General features: G+C 42.3%; 1 protein-coding gene across 2 annotated transcripts in view; it reads left to right on the top strand.

Moving 5' to 3' along the window:
• CMTM7 (CKLF like MARVEL transmembrane domain containing 7) overlaps nt 1-18,197 on the top strand; it is a 59,343-nt gene that overhangs the window by 18,664 nt on the left and 22,482 nt on the right. The gene's annotated exons all lie outside the window — the stretch shown is intronic.

Below are 18,197 nucleotides of genomic sequence, written 5' to 3'. Positions count from 1 at the left end.
TCTAAGAACAAATACAAAATGCTCTGTTTGACATTCAAAGCCCTTCATGACCTTTCAAGTCTTCTACCTTACTCCCCACTATCTACTCTTCAGTCCAGTGACACTGGCTTCCTGGCTGTTCCAGGAGCAAGTTACTCCACCCCTTGGCTTCCAGTTGCTCTTCTTCCTCCATTTCAACGGCTAACCTCCCTGGTTCCTTTAATCCAATAAAATCCCACCTTCTAAAGGAAGTCTTCCCCAACCTCTCTTAATTCTCTGTTAGTTACGACTTATCTTATAAATAGTTCAATTTGTTGTAATACTGTCTCCCCCTCCCCACCCCTACTCCCCAACACACACACCTTACATAGTGAGCTCCTTGAGGGTAAGGATTGTCTTTGGCATCCCTAGCATCTAAGCCTGCTACACAGTAGGCACTTAACAAATGTCACAGGGAAAGGTGGTTCTTAGGTATTCCTCAGTAAAGAATTGCATTCTCACACACAGTCCAATTAGAATTAAAGTGGTCTTTTATTTGGTGCTAGGGAAAGTGACTGAGTGGAAAGTCAAAGACTTCACCCCTGGGGAGGAGGGCTTTGAAATATTCTCCTTCTCCAAAAGAGGGAAGGCAAAAGCTTTTATAGAGGCTGGATGGGGTGTCTACTTGAAAACTGGAAAGTTCCTTTTTGGGATGGGGTGGGGACTCCTGAGAGTCCAGGGGGATTTTTTAAAAATTAATTAATTTATTTATTTTTGCCCATTACATGTAAAGATAGTTCTCAACTTTTGTTTATACAAGCTTTCCAATTTCAAATTTTTCTCCCCTCACCTAGACAGCAGGTAATCTGATATAGGTTATGTGTGTGTGTATATTTATATACATATACATATATACATATATATATAATAACATTAAACATATTTCTGCATTAGTGATATTATAAGAGAAAAATCAGAGCAATGAGGAAAAACCTCAAAATAGCAAAACAACAGGACCAAAACCAAAAGAAATAGTATGGTTCATTCAGCATCTATACTCCACAGTTCTTTTTTTTTTTCCTGGATTTGGAGATCCTCCTCCATCATGAGTTCCCTGGAACCCTTCTGTATCATTGCATTGGTGAGAAGAATATAGTCCATCACAGTAGATCAACACTCAATGTTGATGATACTGTGTACAATGTTCTTCTAGTTCTGCTCATCTCACTCAACATCAGCCCACGCAAGACCCTCCAGGTTTCTCTGAACTCCTCCTGCTCATCATTTCTTACAGCACAATAGTATTCCATTGTATTCATATACCACAACTTGTCCAGCCATTCCCCAATTGATGGGCATCCCCTCAACTTCCAATTCCTTGCCACAACATAAAGAGCATCTAATATCTTTGTACATGTGGGTCCTTCTTCCCTTTCCATGATCTCTTTGGGAAAAAGACCCAAAAGTGGAATTGCTGGGTCAAAGGGTATGCACAACTTCACAACCCTTTGGGCATAATTCCAAATTGCTCTCCAGAATGGTTGGATCAGTTCACAGATCCACCAACAATGTATTAGTGTTCCAATTTTTCCACAGCTTCTCCAACATTTATTATTTTCCTTTTTTGTCATTTTAGCCAATCTAATAGGTGTCAAGTGGTACTTCAGAGTTGTTTTAATTTGCATCTCTCTAATCATTAGTGATTTGGAGCATTTTTTCATATGGGAATAGATAGCTTTGGTTTCTTCATCAGAAAACTGCCTGTTCATATCCTTTGACCATTTCTCAATTGGGGAATGACTTGGATTCTTATAAATTTGATTTAGTTCCCTATATATTTTAGAAATGAGGCCTTTATCAGAAGTACTGGCCTCAAAAATTGTTTCCCAGCTTTCTGCCTCCCTTCTAATTTTGAATGCATTGCTTCTGTTTGTACAAAAACTTTTTAGTTTAATGTAATCAAAATCATCCATTTTGCATTTTATAATATTCTCTATCTCTTGTTTGGTCATAAACTGTTTTCCTTTCCAAAGATCTGAAAGGTAGACTATTTCTTTCTCTCTTAATTTTCCTGTGGTATCACCTCTTACGTCTAAATCATGTATCCATTTTGACCTTATTTTAGTATAAGGTGTCAGATGTTGGTCTATGCCTAGTTTCTGCCATACTATCTTCCAGTTCTCCCAGCAGTTTTTGTCAAATACTGAGTTCCTATCCCAGTAGCTGGAGTCTTTGGGTTTATCAAACACTACATTATTAGTATCATTTACTACTGTGTTTCCTGTGCCTAGCCTATTCCATTGATCCTCCACTCTATTTCTTAGCCAGTACCAGATAGTTTTGATGACTGCGGCTTTATAGTAGAGCTCCAGGTTTGATACCACTAACCCACCTTCCTGTGCATTTATTTTTTCATTATGTCCCTTGATATTCTTGATTTTTTGTTTTTTCCAGATGAATTTTGTTATTATTTTTTCTAGCTCTATAAAATAATTTTTAGGTAGTCTGATTGGTATGGCACTGAATAAGTAAATTAATTTAGGTAGTATTGCCATTTTTACTATATTAGCTCTGCCTATCCATGAGTAATTGATATCTTTCCAATTATTTAGATCTGATTTGATTTGTGTGAAGGGGGATTTTTTTTAAATGACAAAAAAGTGTTTGCTGATAGTAGTAAGTGCTTTGGGGTTTACTAAGCCTGGAAAATCTGTTTGGAAGTTATAGATTCCTTTTCCTTCTCTTGTCTTCATCTTCTCCCTTTATACCAGGGCAGCAACCTCATCAGATATTAAGATAGGATCTGGGGACATGGACACTTAGGAATAATTAAGCAGCAGAGAGCTGGAAGGTTTCATACCTCAAAGAATTGTGTTGGCTAGACCTAAAGGAAAGATTTCATTTAAGCTAGTGGAATTTCAAGTTTTTCCACAGTGGTGGATATTATGTATTGAAGAAAGAGAAAATTGGGTCTGCTTAGATCAAATATGTATTGGACCGTTTTCATTTTTTCTCCATTTAATACTGTGCTTTCTAAGGGTTGTTCACTGGTTATAGACTAGATAATAGACATTTTTCATCCACTTGGTTTTTTCTGTGTGAATAGTAAGAGTCACGATAATAATGCTAGCCTTTAATTCTGGCATGATAGAGAAAGTTCAAGGGGTATAGCCAAGTGGGAAATGAAGAACTTCATGTAAGTAGATCATAGATCTGAGCTAGAGGTTATCTAACCAATTTCTTCATTTTAGAAATGAGGAACTGAGACCTAAGGAAGTAAAGTGATTTGTCCAAGGTCACACATACAGAATCTAGGACTGGAAGGAATCTCAAAAGTCATCTAGTCCAACTATCTCATTTTCCATATGAGTCCTAAACTGAGTCCCAGAGAGGGTAAGAGTCTTGCACAAGGCAATACAGGTAGTAAGTAGGAGAATCAGAATTTGAACTCTGAACTGGGATTTAGCTTCAAGTTCGATCCTCTTTCCATGCTGTTTCCATAAAGCATAGAGGCACACACAATGCTTTGATATACTCAGTAGTACCCCTTTTTAAATTTATGGGGCAGTATAGTAAGAAGGATAGAGTGGGGCAGCTAGATGGCACAGTGAATAAAGCACTGACCCTGGATTCAGGAGTACCTGAGTTCAAATCCGGCCTCAGACACTTAACACTTACTAGCTGTGTGACCCTGGGCAAGTCACTTAACCCCAAGTGCCTCACAAAAAAAAAAAAAAGAATGATAAGAGTACTAGATTTGGAGTCAGGAGAGGCCTGGGTTTGAATATGGTCTCTGTCACACACACACACACACACACACACACACACACACACACACACACACAGTAGCTGTGTGACCCTGGGTAAGTCATTTAACCTCTGTTTGCTTCAGTTTTCTCATCTGTCAAATGAAAGAATTGAACTAGATCATGGCTTCTTACACTTTTTCCACTCAGGACCCCTTTTCACCTGAGAAATATTTACTGGACCCCAGGTATATATATGTATGTAAAATAGATAAACATAGCCTTTTACTGTTGCCAAATTTTTCATGACCCCCACATTCAGTTACATAACGCAGTTTAAGGCACTGGGGATGAGATGGCCTCTAAGGTCTCTTACAACTATAAATCTATGATATAAGAGTTCTGTAGAATGTCAGAGCAGGTAGGAACCTCTGGGTCTTTTGCAAGCCCTTTATGGACAAATGAGGAAGCCCTGGGGCCTCGGGAAGCAAAGGGACTTTTTTTTCTTTTTCTTTCTTTTGTTTTTGTTTTGTGGGGCAATGAGGGTTAAGTGACTCACCCAGGGTCACACAGCTAGTAAGTGTCAAGTGTCTGAGGCTGGATTTGAACTCAGGTACTCCTGAATCCAGGGCTGGTGCTTTATCCACTGTGCCACCAAGCTGCCTCCACAAAGGGACTTTTCTAAGGTAACAAAGAGAATTATTGGCAGAACCAGGGCAGGCACCCAACCCCCTTGTTTAGGGGAGAAACAAGGTTTTTTTTATCCCGATTCTATCAGTGTGTGGCTCTTGGGGCGGGATAGAGATGGCTTCATTCAACATTCATTCAGTGAGGGTTCTCACAGAATGTATGGCATCAATTTCCATCATGTGGCTTCTCTGAATCTTTTGAGAGAACCAATGAGGCAGAGCCTGGGAGGCGCCTAATGGTTCCTTCCAGAGCCTCTGATGAAGGCGTCAGATGAATTCCAAAGGTCTTGATGAGAGAGATGTCAGACAAAGCTGTGCCACTGAGCAGGTTGGGGTTTCTTGTCACTATAATATGGAATGATCATCATTAGAAATGATGGCTCCAGTAACTCTAGTTTTCCAATTTTGCAAAATGAAGTAAGAACTCACCATTGATTCTGGATATTCTGAGTGTTTTAATCTTTAATTTCAGGAGCCAAGAGAACAATAACTTTGTTGTAAAATGTTGACTGTGGCCAGATTTCAAAAAGTAACAGTACGTACTATTTGCTAATTGGATTGGGGCCAGCATGCTATGTGTATTGTAGACTAGTCTTTGAAGGTTTCTGTTGGTACAGCTTCATGGATTGGGCGCGCATGCATGTATGTGTGTGTGTGTATAACTATAGATGCTGAAATGGCCTGCTTAGCGCTGTCATTCTATATTCTCAGGGTCTTCTCAGCCCAGTGGTGGTCAGGTGATCTTTTTTCTGTACTCAGTATATTTATTGTTTTTGTTTTTGTTTTTGTTTTTGTTTTTGTTTTGTGGGGCAATGAGGATTAAGTGACTTGCCCAGGGTCACACAGCTAGTAAGTGTCAAGCTTCTGAGGCTGGGTTTGAACTCAGATCCTCCTGAATCCAGGGCCCGTGCTTTAACCACTGTGCCACCTAGCTGCCCCTGTACTCAAACACCTTATTATCTTTGCAAGAGGTAAAGGACAAATTAATAGTAGAATAAATGCACAAATTAGGCAGACCATCTGCCCCAACCCAGATGTCCTTTCTGGGTTGTGATAAACGCGCTTTCCTTTGGGGCTCACGTCTAGATGTAAACAATGGTTGAACATCATAGGGAGCCCTTCATCCACTGGATGTCTAGGTGTCTTGGAGCGAACACAAAATGTAATGGGGCCATTGCTGAATTTTTTTTCAGGGAGGCCTAGACTTTCAACTTTTCACCCAGATGGAGGGCGGGTGGGCGGGAGGGAGGGAAGGAAGGAAGGGAGGGAGGGAAGGGAGGGAGGAAGGAAGGAAGGAAGGAAGGAAGGAAGGAAGGAAGGAAGGAAGGAAGGAAGGAAGGAAGGAAGGAAGGAAGGAAGGAAGGAAGGAAGGAAGGAAGGAAGGAAGGAAGGGAGGGAGGGAGGGAGGGAGGGAAGGGAAGGAGGGAGGGAGGGAAGGGAAGGAGGGAGGGAGGGAGGAAGGAAGGAAGGGAGGGAGGAAGGGAGGAAGGGAGGGAGGAAGGGAGGGAGGGAGGAAGGGAGGGAGGGAGGGAGGGAGGGAGGAAGGAAGGAAGGGAGGAAGGAAGGGAGGGAGGAAGGGAGGGAGGGAGGGAAGGAGGGAGGAAGTCTGCCTTTATTAAAGACTTACTGTGCTGCGAAGCACTGTGCCAGTTGTTAGGGATAAAGATAGGAGAGGTAGACAGTCTTTGCTTGTCGAGAGCTCACATTCTAACGGGGAGACTGTAACACATGGAAAGTTTCTGCTGCAAGCCAGCCGATCCTTAGGGTGCAGCAGCAGCAGAGCAGATGACATTTCCATTCATTAAATGATGTCATTTTCTGATATCCAACTTTGGGGACTTGGGAGAGAGAGATCTGTGTATAATTTTTCTTGTAGATTTTGTTTTTACATCAGTTCGGTTTCAGTGTTGAACCACTGGACAGGGCTGAGGGCACTGGGGGACAAGAGCTTTCTTTTCTGGGTGTTTGGCAGCTATGGCTGCAGCCCCTGCAGGAGCAGGTCCAGGCTTCATCTGGCTGGGGGCCACTTCCCAAGATGGCAGCCTAGTGCTCTGGGCTGGAAAGCCAGTCATTCCCAAGGCTCTTCAGGTTCCCAAGCTTTCTTCAGTGATTTCTGATGGGAGATGGTCGTCGGTATGGTAGCCGTAGTTTGGCTTGCCTCCTATCTGTCCTTTAGGGCATCTTGCTACTTCATCCAGGTTGGCTTGCCTGCCCTGCACACAGCAGCCAGGTGGCTGTTGATGGGGGATAACTAGCCTCTAATCTGCAGGAATTGCTTCTCCCTAGAATATCTGTGAAGGCTGGGCTACAAGCAAGACCCGTGGTCTGGGAGGAGATGGGCTGGTTTGGGAAGGGGGTGACTCTACTACTACTTATCTTCTTGTTGGTGGCAGCTGACCAGCAGTCATTACTAGTGGTACAAGGAAGGTGGGCACTAACCAGCTAGCTAACCAACTCAGCAACCAAATCTGAGAGTGTATGCAGTGTTCTACACCCATAGACCCCCACCTTTGCAAAGAAGAGTGAACAGGATATATTTTCATTAAGGACAATGCATAGCAGATAGATTGTGGAACGACTAGATGGAGCCTGAGCTCAGATTCCACCTGAACTTGACACCTGATCCATGTCCAACCAGAGGCAAGTTGCTGAACTTCTCATCATCTGGTGCAATCATCTGTAAAATGAAGAAAATGATACCACCCATAGGGTTGCTATAAAGAAAATTATTATAGCTGACAATTATCTAGCACTTTATGTGGATTATCTCATTTCATTCTCATACCAGGCTGGGAAGCAAGTGCTATTATAACCCTCATTTAGATGGGGAAACTGAAGCAGGTAGTAGTTAAGTGACTTGCTTGCCCATGGTCACATAGCTGGTATGTGTCTGAGGCAGGATTTGAATTCAGGTCTTCCTATGATTTACTTTCTAAGATCATTGGGTACCTTACAAAGTTGTCATAAATAGAAGTTTGTCTTTTTGTTTTTGTTTTTTGACACTGGGTGTCACTATTTTGCCCAGGCTGTGAAAATTCAGCAGCTACTCCCTGGACCCAGCACTGTGCAGATCTGCATGGGAGCTTTAATCAGCTCTCTTTTTATATTTTGAATATACTAAAATATGTGAAAATATTATGGAATTAGAGCATTATGATTATAATAGTATAATATGGCATATAATATAAACTATGTCTATATACTATATACAATTACAATATGTTATGGCATCTAATGTTATAGGATAATAAGACTTCTTGGCTCCCCTGATAGAAGGTGAGTCCTGGAGGACAGGGGTTATCTCATTCTTTGTATTTCTATCCCCAGTGTCTGCCTAGTTCAGTGCCTGGCATATGGTAGGTGTTTAATAAATGCTTAATTGATCATAAAATTCTGGTCCAAATTGCTAGTAGATCAGTCTTTGGTGGGGGGGGGGGGGAGCAATGAGGGTTAAGTGACTTGCCCAGGGTCACACAGCTAGTAAGTGTCAAGTGTCTGAGGTCAGATTTGAACTCAGGTCCTCCTGAATCCAGGGCCACTGCTTTATCCACTGCACCACCTAGCTGCCCCCAAACCAGTCATTTTTTGACCCCTAGTGTGGTGCCTTCCAAGGAGGGAGTGTTTAATAACAGCTTGTGGAATTAAATTAAATGAGTAATTCTTATAACAGCTTTTTGGGAAGAAGGTTGAAACCAACAACTGAGATTATGCTGAGTTTCACTTATCCTTAGTTTATGGGATTTTGTGTTGGAAAGGACCTTAGATGAAGAAGCTTTAGGTATGGAAACTGAGCCCCTTAGAAGAGAGAGCCAAGGTCATAGAGCCCAAGATTCAAACCCAGGCTTCTGACTCCAAACACTTACAGAGAGTCAACGTTTGCATGGCATTTTTAAAAGTTTACAAAGCCTCTTGTATGCATAGGATAATGGGGCCATAGATTTAGGACTGGAAGAGACTTGAGAGTTCATCTAGTTCAGTCAGCTCCTTTGGAAGATGGGGAAACTGAGTCCCAGAAAGGTTAAGCTGACAGCCCAAGTTCACATAGGAAGGAAGTTGTAGAGGTGAAATTTGAACCCTGAACCCTGGCCTTCTGATGGTCAAGTCTTGTCTTGACACCACACTTTGAGGCAACTTTGACTAATCTTATAATAATAATAATGATAATATTAATAATAATAACTGGCATTTATTATAGTGCTTTTAAACTTTCATGTCTTAGTAGTAACTGAGGCAGGATTCAAACCCAGCATGTTGGATTTCACATCCTTAAGGACAAGTAACATTTTTATAGCCCCCTTTTAAGGTTTGCAATTAAGAGATGACAGAAGGGGGGCGGCTAGGTGGCACAGTGGATAAAGCACCGACCCTGGATTCAGGAGTTCCTGAGTTCAAATTCGGCATCAGACACTTGACACTTACTAGCTGTGTGACCCTGGGCAAGTCACTTAACCCCCATTGCCCCGCAAAAAAAAAAAAAAAAAAAAGAGAGATGACAGAAGTCTTTACAGGCAGAGTTTAAGACAACTTGCCCATGGTCACACAGCTAGGAAATGGCAGAGGTTAAATTTGAACCCAGACCTCAACTGACTCTTAAGTTCAGCCTCCCTATTCTTGGTCTCCCTGAATGTCCCTGGCCAGTTTAGCCTGCAGAGCTGAGAGCTCACTTTATTAATCTCTGATCTCTACTGTTCTTGGGCCTTTCAAAGCTTCCCCTCTTCCAATGGCTGTGGTTGGGGGATGGGTGGAGGCCTCCGCTTCTGAGGTAGCTGAAAGAGTCCTTTGTCTTCAGGCTGAGTATCATGTTTGGACAGCAGCCGGAGAGGTGGGGGAGTAACTTGGTAGCAGCAATGAGACGGATGTGATGCTGTGAGAGGCTGGAAAATTGTGGACTTACCTGATGATTTTGAACAAGCCTAGAATGAGGGGGACTTCTGGAGTGAGAGAGGGCTTTGCCCATAGGGCATGGGGCAGAGAGGGTTGAAGAGCAGGGCACCCCTGTCACAGGGGCCTCCCTGCTAGGCCCAGGTCCCCTACACCAAACAGTGGCTTATACTAAGCCCTTAGAACTATAAACCCCACTCCCCTCACCCCTGCCCCCAAACCTCTTTGCCCTATCCCGGGTACAAGGCATGATAATAAGTGACTTTTGACATAGGGAGAAAAGAAGGAAAAAGGGAAGAGGGGGCTTCTGGGTCATTGCTTGTGCTGCCAGCCTTCTCCAGAAAATCTGTTGCAGTTGTAGAGTTAAAGTCTTTCAGGTGTGGATGCTGGTGATCACAACTACACCCAGTTGACATCCAAAGAATCACCTGAGAAAAGACTTCCAAAGACTTAAATGGACATTTTCCTGTTGCATATACTATTTGTAATATCCACCTCCTAAAGAGGACTAACCCCCTTTAGTTTTTCTTTGTAATGTCCTCCTCCTAAAGGGGACTGCCCCCTTTAGTTTTTGTCAATGTGTCACTCAATTTCTTTTCTCTCTTCTCATTTTGTTAGTCACAAGTATCTGTAATATGATTGCTTCATTTAAGGAAACTATGTTTCTTAATGAAGCAAAGTATCTATAAGCAAAGGTCTATAAGAAAATAGTGGGCTTTTGCCAACGCCCAAAGACGCCAGATTGATTCAGACTGATTGGATTGACTGAGAGTTATGTGTCAAGGATGGGAGGTGGGGTGTCCATTTAAGATTAGACTGAGGAGGGGCAGCTAGGTGGCACAGTGGATAAAGCACTGGCCCTGGATTCAGGCAGATCTGAGTTTAAATCCAGACTCAGACACTTGATACTTCCTAGCTGTGTGACCTTGGGCAAGTCACTTAACCCTCATTCTCACACACACGCACACGCACACGCACACGCACAGACAAGCTTAGACTGTGGGACTTCTGGATTCAACTCAGCCAACATGAACTAAGCACCCACTATGCAGGGCATTTTGCTTGGTTTTGAGGGACCAAAAGGAAACAGTTCCTGCCTTCTTAGAGCTTATTTTTGACTGTTAGCATCCAAAATGTGCACATTAGAGTGAATATAATTTGAGGATGGGGAGAGAACACACACAACTTGGTGAGGAAGCAATCTGGGAAGTCTGCATGGGGAAGGTGGCACCTGAGCAGACCTTTGAAAGAAGGGAGACATCCTGAGAGGCAGAGGTAAAGAGACAGATGTGGGGCTATGGGATATTGACTGGGGAGAGGGACAGATAATAATAGTCCATTGTGGCTAGAATATAGGGAGAGTGAAAGGGAGCACTGAACAATAAGCCTGCAGAATTCTAGCAAGATGTCAGAGTGTGAGGCTGAGAAAGACCCCTGTTCCTCGATCTTCCTTAGAGAAATTAGATAAAAATAGCACCTAATTAGTTCAACAAAAAGGAGAAGCTGAGAAAAGAAGGGGAACAACCAAAGAGTCTTAAATGAGAACAATCTCTCAGATGACGCCAAGGAAAGAAGGAAATGGACAAGTACATGCGCGCGCATGCACACACACACACACACACCCCACAACCCAAGCCAACCCAACCCTGGACATTGAGAAGTCATGGATTAAAAGATCCCAAAAGGGGGGCAGCTAGGTGGCACAGTGGATAAAGCACAGGCCCTGGAGTCAGGAGGACCTGAGTTCAAATCTGACCTCAGACACTTAACATTTACTAGCTGTGTGACCCTAGCCAAGGAACAACCCCAATTGCCTCACACACACACACACAAAAGGAAGTGAAAAGGGCAGCTAGGTGGCACAGTGGATAAAGCACTGGCCCTGGATTCAGGAGGACCTGATTTCAAATCCAGCCTCAGATACTTGACACTAGCTGTGTGACCCTGGGCAAGTCACTTAACCCTCATTGCCCTGCCAAAAAAAAAAAAAAAAAAAAGGAAATGAAGAAGGGTCTGGTAAAGAAATATCTGAGATCTATAATGAGAACTCTGTCATCAGTAAAGATCAATTGATAGAAGCCAACACTCAGGAAAGGGAACAGTGGGAAATGTGATCAAAGGCATGGAAGCAAAAAGACACCAAATCCCCGAATGTGAGGTTTCTGGGCAGATGTGGAAGCAGCAAAACAAGCTCCAAGGACCACTCACTTGGAAAAGGAAGTGCAACCATCACATGCAGAGGTGATGGAGCTGGAAGACAGAGTGGAGAGAAAGAGTCTGAGTTCTCAGATCTGTGTGTGTGTGTGTGTGTGTGTGTGTGTGTGTGTGTGTGTGTGTGTGTGTGTGATATGCAGAGAGAGATGCAGAAAGAGAAATGCAGAAAGAAGCTGACAATCATTTTTCAGGAAATTACTCCACAAAATTTTTCAGAAATAAGCAGCTCAAAGGGACGAGCTGCAGATCAGTAGCATTCACAGGATATCAGAGACAAACCCCAAATCCAGCTCCTCCAGATACATTGTTATCAAACTGAGAATCACAGAATGTAAGGGCTGGCAGGGACCTGAAGCTACCTAGTCCAGCCCATGTCTAAATTCCCCTCTCTACCATTCTTGAAGCAAGGTGGGGAAGCCTTTGCTTTAAGGGTGACTTTGGGGTAACTGATTGTAACCTTCTGTTCTTCTGTCTCACTGCCTAAGCTTATATTCTTCCTCTTTGCCATGACCTCCAGTCCTTCTGACTCGCCCTGTTCTCTCATTCTGTTGCCTTTGCTTGACCTCCTTTTCCTCCATTCACAATCTTGACCCTGTGGTTGATTCTCTCCTCACCTCCACCTCTTGGAAGTATTCTCTTTGTCTATAGACAGGTTACCCCCATTACAGACGAGAAAACTGAGACTCTTTGATGCAAAATGACTTGATCTTCATCACACAGCTGGTAAGCATCCAAGGTGGAATTGTAGCATTTTTTAAAGAGTTGAGAAAAAAAGTGACATCCCAAACAAAATGATCCTAGTGCCAGCTTCTGGGGTGAGATACAAGAAAGAGCTGCTGTGGCCAAGACATGACGGAGAGGGATGATGAGGCTGCCCATGAAGAATGGAGGAGTGGAGGGAGGGTTGATGGGAAAACACAAATAAGACTCTCATGGCACGAAAAGTGTGGAGAGAGCTATCAAGGGAGGGAGCCCTGAACACCTGGGAAATCACAGGGCACTTCGAAGGTCACAAGCCCCTGGAATACATAGTTAGGGCAGTGAATAGAGAGTCCTGGACCCAGTCAAGAAGACCTGAGTTAAAACCCAGTGTCAGACACTTACTAGCTGTGTGATCTTAGGCAAAAGACATACTCTCTTTGCCTCAATTTCGTCATCTGTAAAGTGGGGTTAGTAACCCCACCTACCACCCAGGGTTGTTGTGAGGATCACATGAGATAATTATGTGTAAAGTGCTTAGTACAGTATGAGGCATATAGCATGTGCTATTTGTAAGGGGCTAAAATTCTAGCTAGTCTGTCTAAAATATCTAATGAATGGTCGCCAATAAATTATAAGCTTTTGCAAGAGTTTAGACTTTTAAGCATTTATTAAGGAGAATAAGAATTTGGTGAAGAGAAAGAGGCCTAGATTCAGCTGTCTATCTCAGGGAGCCTGCATTTCTGCTCTACTCTCCACAAGAATCCTGAGGAAAGAGAGTGAACCTCGCCCCTTCTTCATCCCACAAGCCTCCTGTGCAACTGGGAACATCCTGTCCACATGAACACACAGCTCCAAGCTAATTGGCTGGTAGTTTTGATAGACAGTACTCATGAGCAAATGTCACTTCCTGACACCAAGGAAAAGCTGCATGGCTTGCCCTCAGATGCCTTCTCCTCATGGCGGAGCTTTCCTACAGTAACTCTCTAGCAGATGGCGTCACTCCAATGGTTACATATTATTATGGGGGGGGGGGGAACTCGAGTTGGAAGTCAGAGAACCAGCTGCTTATTAGGGGCCTAAGTTTAGGCAGATCCCTTCAGTTTTCAGATCCTCAGTTCCCTTATTTGTAAAATTCAGAGGTTGTCCTAGATCTCCAAGATCTCTTCCAACTCTGAAATCCCATGGTCCCTTATGTGCAAGGTTTACAAAGCATTTGATGTACACATTGGAACCTCACCACAACCCAGTGAGGTGGGTCCTGGTATTATCCAATACATATCCCACTCTTCCCAGAGATTTTCTCTTGTTCAGTTGTGTCCAAGTCTTCCTGACCCCATTTGGGATTTTCTTGGCAAAGATCCTGGAGTGGTTGGCCATTTCCTTCTCCAGCTCATTTTACAGATGAGAAAACGGAAGCAAACAGGGTTAAGTGACTTGCCCAAGGTGACACAGCTAGTAAGTGTCTGAAGTCAGATTTGAACTCAGCTTCTCTTGACTCCAAGACCAGCACTCTATCCACTTTGCCACCTAGCTGTCCTCTTCCCAGAGAGCCAGTTGCTAAACATTTACCAGCACACCCTTGATCTGAACCCATGTCTTCCTGACCTATGTTCTGTCTGCCACACCATGCATCCCTGTTGGAGGTTTGGAACCAGGAGAATGGATGGGGTGACCTTTGTGTCATCCTTCCAGTCCTCAGACATTGATGGGCAAAGTTTAGAGGTTCCATTCTGTCTTTAAAAATGGGCTATTAATGTAGAAACGTTGTAGCAAACTCTAGTGAGTACCCCCATGTTGGTGTATGGGGGAGGGGGTGGATAGGGCTGCCACTGTGGGTCAACTCCAGACACAAGTCCCAAATTGATGTGATCACTTGGTTCCATCATAGTCTTTGAGACAACATTTATTTGATTCTAACTCTTGGGGGAAAAGGCCATCACACCTTCTTTCTGGTTACTCGGCATGCATTTGTCCTCCTGGCCTTGGACCATCTCTCTCTTCTGACACCGCGTGTGGGTCCCTTCCCCCACCCCCCACCCCCACCACTTTTTAGCTCCTATTCATGAGTCCATGTGTTTCACCCATTAAAGTGTAAACTTCCAGAGGGCAGGCACTGTCTTGGGAACAAACACATCACAAATACTTATTTACTTGCCTTGAAGTAACTGAACAAATAAAAAAGGAAAGTGCCCCAAGCCAGTGTTTCTGTCTCCATATGGTCAGGAAAGATCTCCAAGCTGGTGGTTGGGCTTAGGTTGTACCATTGTCACCATGGCCTCCATTCCCAGAGTCCAGGCTGTGTGTGTGTGTGTGTGTGTGTGTGTGTGTGTGTGTGTGTGTGTGTGTGTGTGTGTAGGGGAAGCACTGTTCTGCCCAGGTGATGACAAGGGAAGGATGATCAAGGCTGGTTGTTTCCTAGAACCTCTTCCCCGTTTCTTGCCTCATGTCACCATCACACCTTCAGCGCCTCCCAAGCTAACTGAGCTTTCTCTCAACTTGGGAAAAACTGAGCAACATGACATTTCGGAAGAGTTAGTTAGAAAAGTCACCTCTGCTTCCTCTGGGCCGCGGTTTGCGTCTGGAAGCAACTCAAAAATAATAGTAATAACTTACATTTATCTAGCACGTTGTGGTTGACAAAGGGACAGTGGCCTTTTTACCTTACAGGCAGACCTCACATTTCCTAGAAGTGGTAAAATGGTATTTTCCCCACTGAAACAAGGTTTTAACAGGAGGTTTGTTCCCAAGGACTTAATGTTAAGTAAAAGTTGTTGTTTAGTCATTTCAGTCTTGTCTAACTCTCTGTGACCTCTTTTGGGGTCTTTTTGGCCAAGGTACTGGTGTGGTTGGCCATTTCCTTCACTTGCTAGTCACATGGTTCATAAGTGTTTAGGTCATACTTGAGCTCACAAAGACGAATCTTCGTGACTCCAGGCCTGGTGCTCTAACCACGGTGCTATCTAGCTATCCGTTAAGTAAACAAATTGTAGAAATGTCAAGATTTCCATGGCTGTGGCTATTTTATGGACATAAGAATTCCCTCCAGTGGTTCAGATCACAGTCTTTCCATGTTTTCTCTTGTCTGTGCCCTCCCATAAGATAAGGCCTCTATTCAAGAGCCACTAATATCCTAGGGACCTTTCTCTAAGTCTTGTGACATTTTGTGGGTACCCATGCAACACAAGGGCTGTCCATCAGTCAACCCTATAGCCCTTGCTCTTCCAACATGATTGACCTACGATGAATAATGTATCATGAATAGGAACCTGTAGAATCAAAAGTATGTGTTCCTCACAAGGCCTTAGAGAAAGACAAGGGGAGTAAATGGGCTACATCACATTACGCCATTAAATAATGATGTACACACAGGAAATAACACCAAAGATATAATCAATGTATAATAGAAAAGGAAGTGGGCCAGACATGTAGCAAGAGTGATGGAGACTATATAGACAGCCCCGGAGATATGAGAAAACCCCTCCCCCTACCCCCTCAAAGGGATGAGGGTTCATGATTAAAAAACATTGCACATAATGTCAAATTTTTTCAATGTCTTCATCAAGTTTACCAATGTTTTTTCTCTTCTTTTTTCCTTCCTTTTTTCTCTCTTCCTTTCTCTCTTCCCCTCCTTTCTTTTTTCCTTCTTCTCTCTCTCATCCTTCCTTCCTAAACATTCTTCTCTATATCTTTGGTCATAAATTCTTCCCCTGCCCATAAATCTGACAGATAAAGGATTCCATACTCCCTTAATTTGCTTATGGTATCATCCTTTAAGTGTAAATCGTGTATCTATTTTGACCTTATTTTAGTATATGGTGTGAGACGTTGGTCTATACCTAGTTTCTGCCAAACTGTTTTCAGTTTTCCCAGCAGTTTTTGTCAAATAATGAATTTTTGTTCCAAAAGCTTGGATCTTTGGGTTTATCACATACTAGATTACCACAGTCATTTGTTATAGTATAATTTCTATCTATTCTATTCCATTGATCTATCTATTTTTTAGCCAGTACCAGATTGTTTTGATAATTACCACTTTATAATACAGTTTGAGGGACAGCTAGGTGGCACAGTGGATTAAAGCAACCAGCCCTGGATTCAGGAGGACCTGAATTCAAATATGGCCTCAGACATTTGACACTTACTAGCTGTGTGACCTTGGGCAAGTCACTTAACCCTCATTGCCCTCCCTCCAAAAAAAATATAATACAGTTTGAGATCTGGTACTGCTAGACCCCATTCTTTTGTATTTTATTTCTTTTTTTTTTTTTTTTTTGGCCACAGTTATTTTAGTTTTCTTTTTCTTTTTCTTTTTTTTTTGCGGGGCAATGGGAATTAAGTGACTTGTCCAGGGTCACACAGCTAGTAAGTGTCAAGTGTCTGAGGCTGAATTTGAACTCAGGTACTCCTGAATCCAGGGCCGGTGCTTATCCACTGCGCCACCTAGCCGCCCCCTACAGTTATTTTAAATGGAATTTATCTTTCCATCTGTTGTTGCTGGACTTTATTGGTAATATATAGAAATGCTGATGATTTATTTGGGTTTATTTTGTATCCTGCAACTTTTCTAAAATTACTAAGTATATCATCTGCAAAGAGTGATATTTTGTTTCCTCATTACCTAGTCTAATTCCTTTAATTTTTTCTTCTCTTTTTGCTATAACTAACGTTTCTAATACAATATTAAATAATAGAGGTGATAATGGACATCCTTGCTTTACCCCAATTGTGTTGGGAAGGCTTTTAGGTTATTCCCATTACAGATAATGCTTGCGGATAGTTTTAGATAAATAGTACTTATCATTTTAAGGTAAGCTCCTTTTATTGCTATGCTCTAGTGTTTTTAATAGGAATGGGTGCTGTATTTTGTCATAGGCCTTTTCTGCATCTATTGAGATAATCATATGATTTCTGTTGCTTTTGTTATTGATATGGTAAATTGTGCTGATAGCTTTCCTAATATTGAACCAGCCCTGCATTCCTGGTACAAATCCCACCTGGTCATAGTGTTTGATCCTTGTGATATATTTCTGTAATTTTTTTGGTAGTATTTTAAAAGTTTTGCATCAATACTCATTAGTGAGATTGGTCTATAATTTTCTTTCTCTGTTTTGGCTCTTACTGGTTTGGGTATCAGCACCACATTTGTCTCATAAAAGGAATTTGATAGGACTCCTTCTTCACTTATTTTTTCCAATAATTTATATAGTATTGAGATTAATTATTCTTTTTTTTTTTTTTTAGTGAGGCAATTGGGGTTAAGTGACTTGCCCAGGGTCACACAGCTAGTAAGTATAAGTGTCTGAGGCTGGATTTGAACTCAGGTACTCCTGATTCCAGGGCCGGTGCTCTATCCACTGCACCACCTAGCTGCCCCCGAGATTAATTATTCTTTAAATGTTTGCTGGAATTCACTTGGGGTTTTTTTGGTTTGTTTTGGGGGGGGGGTTAAAATTTTTTTTGGAAGGCGGGTAGAATTTACTTGTTAATCTATCTGGTCCTGGGGACTTTTTCTTAGGAAGTTCATTGATGGCTTGTTCAATTTCTTTTTCTAAAATTGGGTTATTTAAATATTTTATTTCTTCTGCTAATCTGGGTAATTTGTATTTTTGTAGATATTCATCCATTTCATTTAGATAGTCAAATTTATTGGCATATAATCAGTCAAAAGAGTTCCTAATAATTGTCTAAACATTCTTTATTTTGAGGTATGATGCCCTCTAGGAAGAGGAGGAAGAAATTTACAGAGAGCAGTCAAGGATATATAAAAACAAAAGATATCCCACAAAAATTTTAATTTTAAAAAACATGGACATCTCTAGTGTACTGCACTGGTATTCACAAAATATTAAAAAATCAAAAGGTCTCTAGGTTATTTGACAAGAATTATACAGGAAGGAAAGAGGAATGAATGGGCTGTAGTTTGAAAATGTGAAAGGAATACCAGCAGAGAGGAAGATGATGATGGTGGTGGTGGTGGTGGTGATAGGAACTAACATAGGCACACAGA

Source organism: Dromiciops gliroides, chromosome 5 (assembly GCF_019393635.1).
Source record: "Dromiciops gliroides isolate mDroGli1 chromosome 5, mDroGli1.pri, whole genome shotgun sequence".
In the NCBI taxonomy this organism is placed as follows: Eukaryota; Metazoa; Chordata; class Mammalia; order Microbiotheria; family Microbiotheriidae; genus Dromiciops; species Dromiciops gliroides.
The sequence above is the reverse complement of the archived record's forward strand: the minus strand, read 5'-3'. Positions and strand labels throughout refer to the sequence as shown.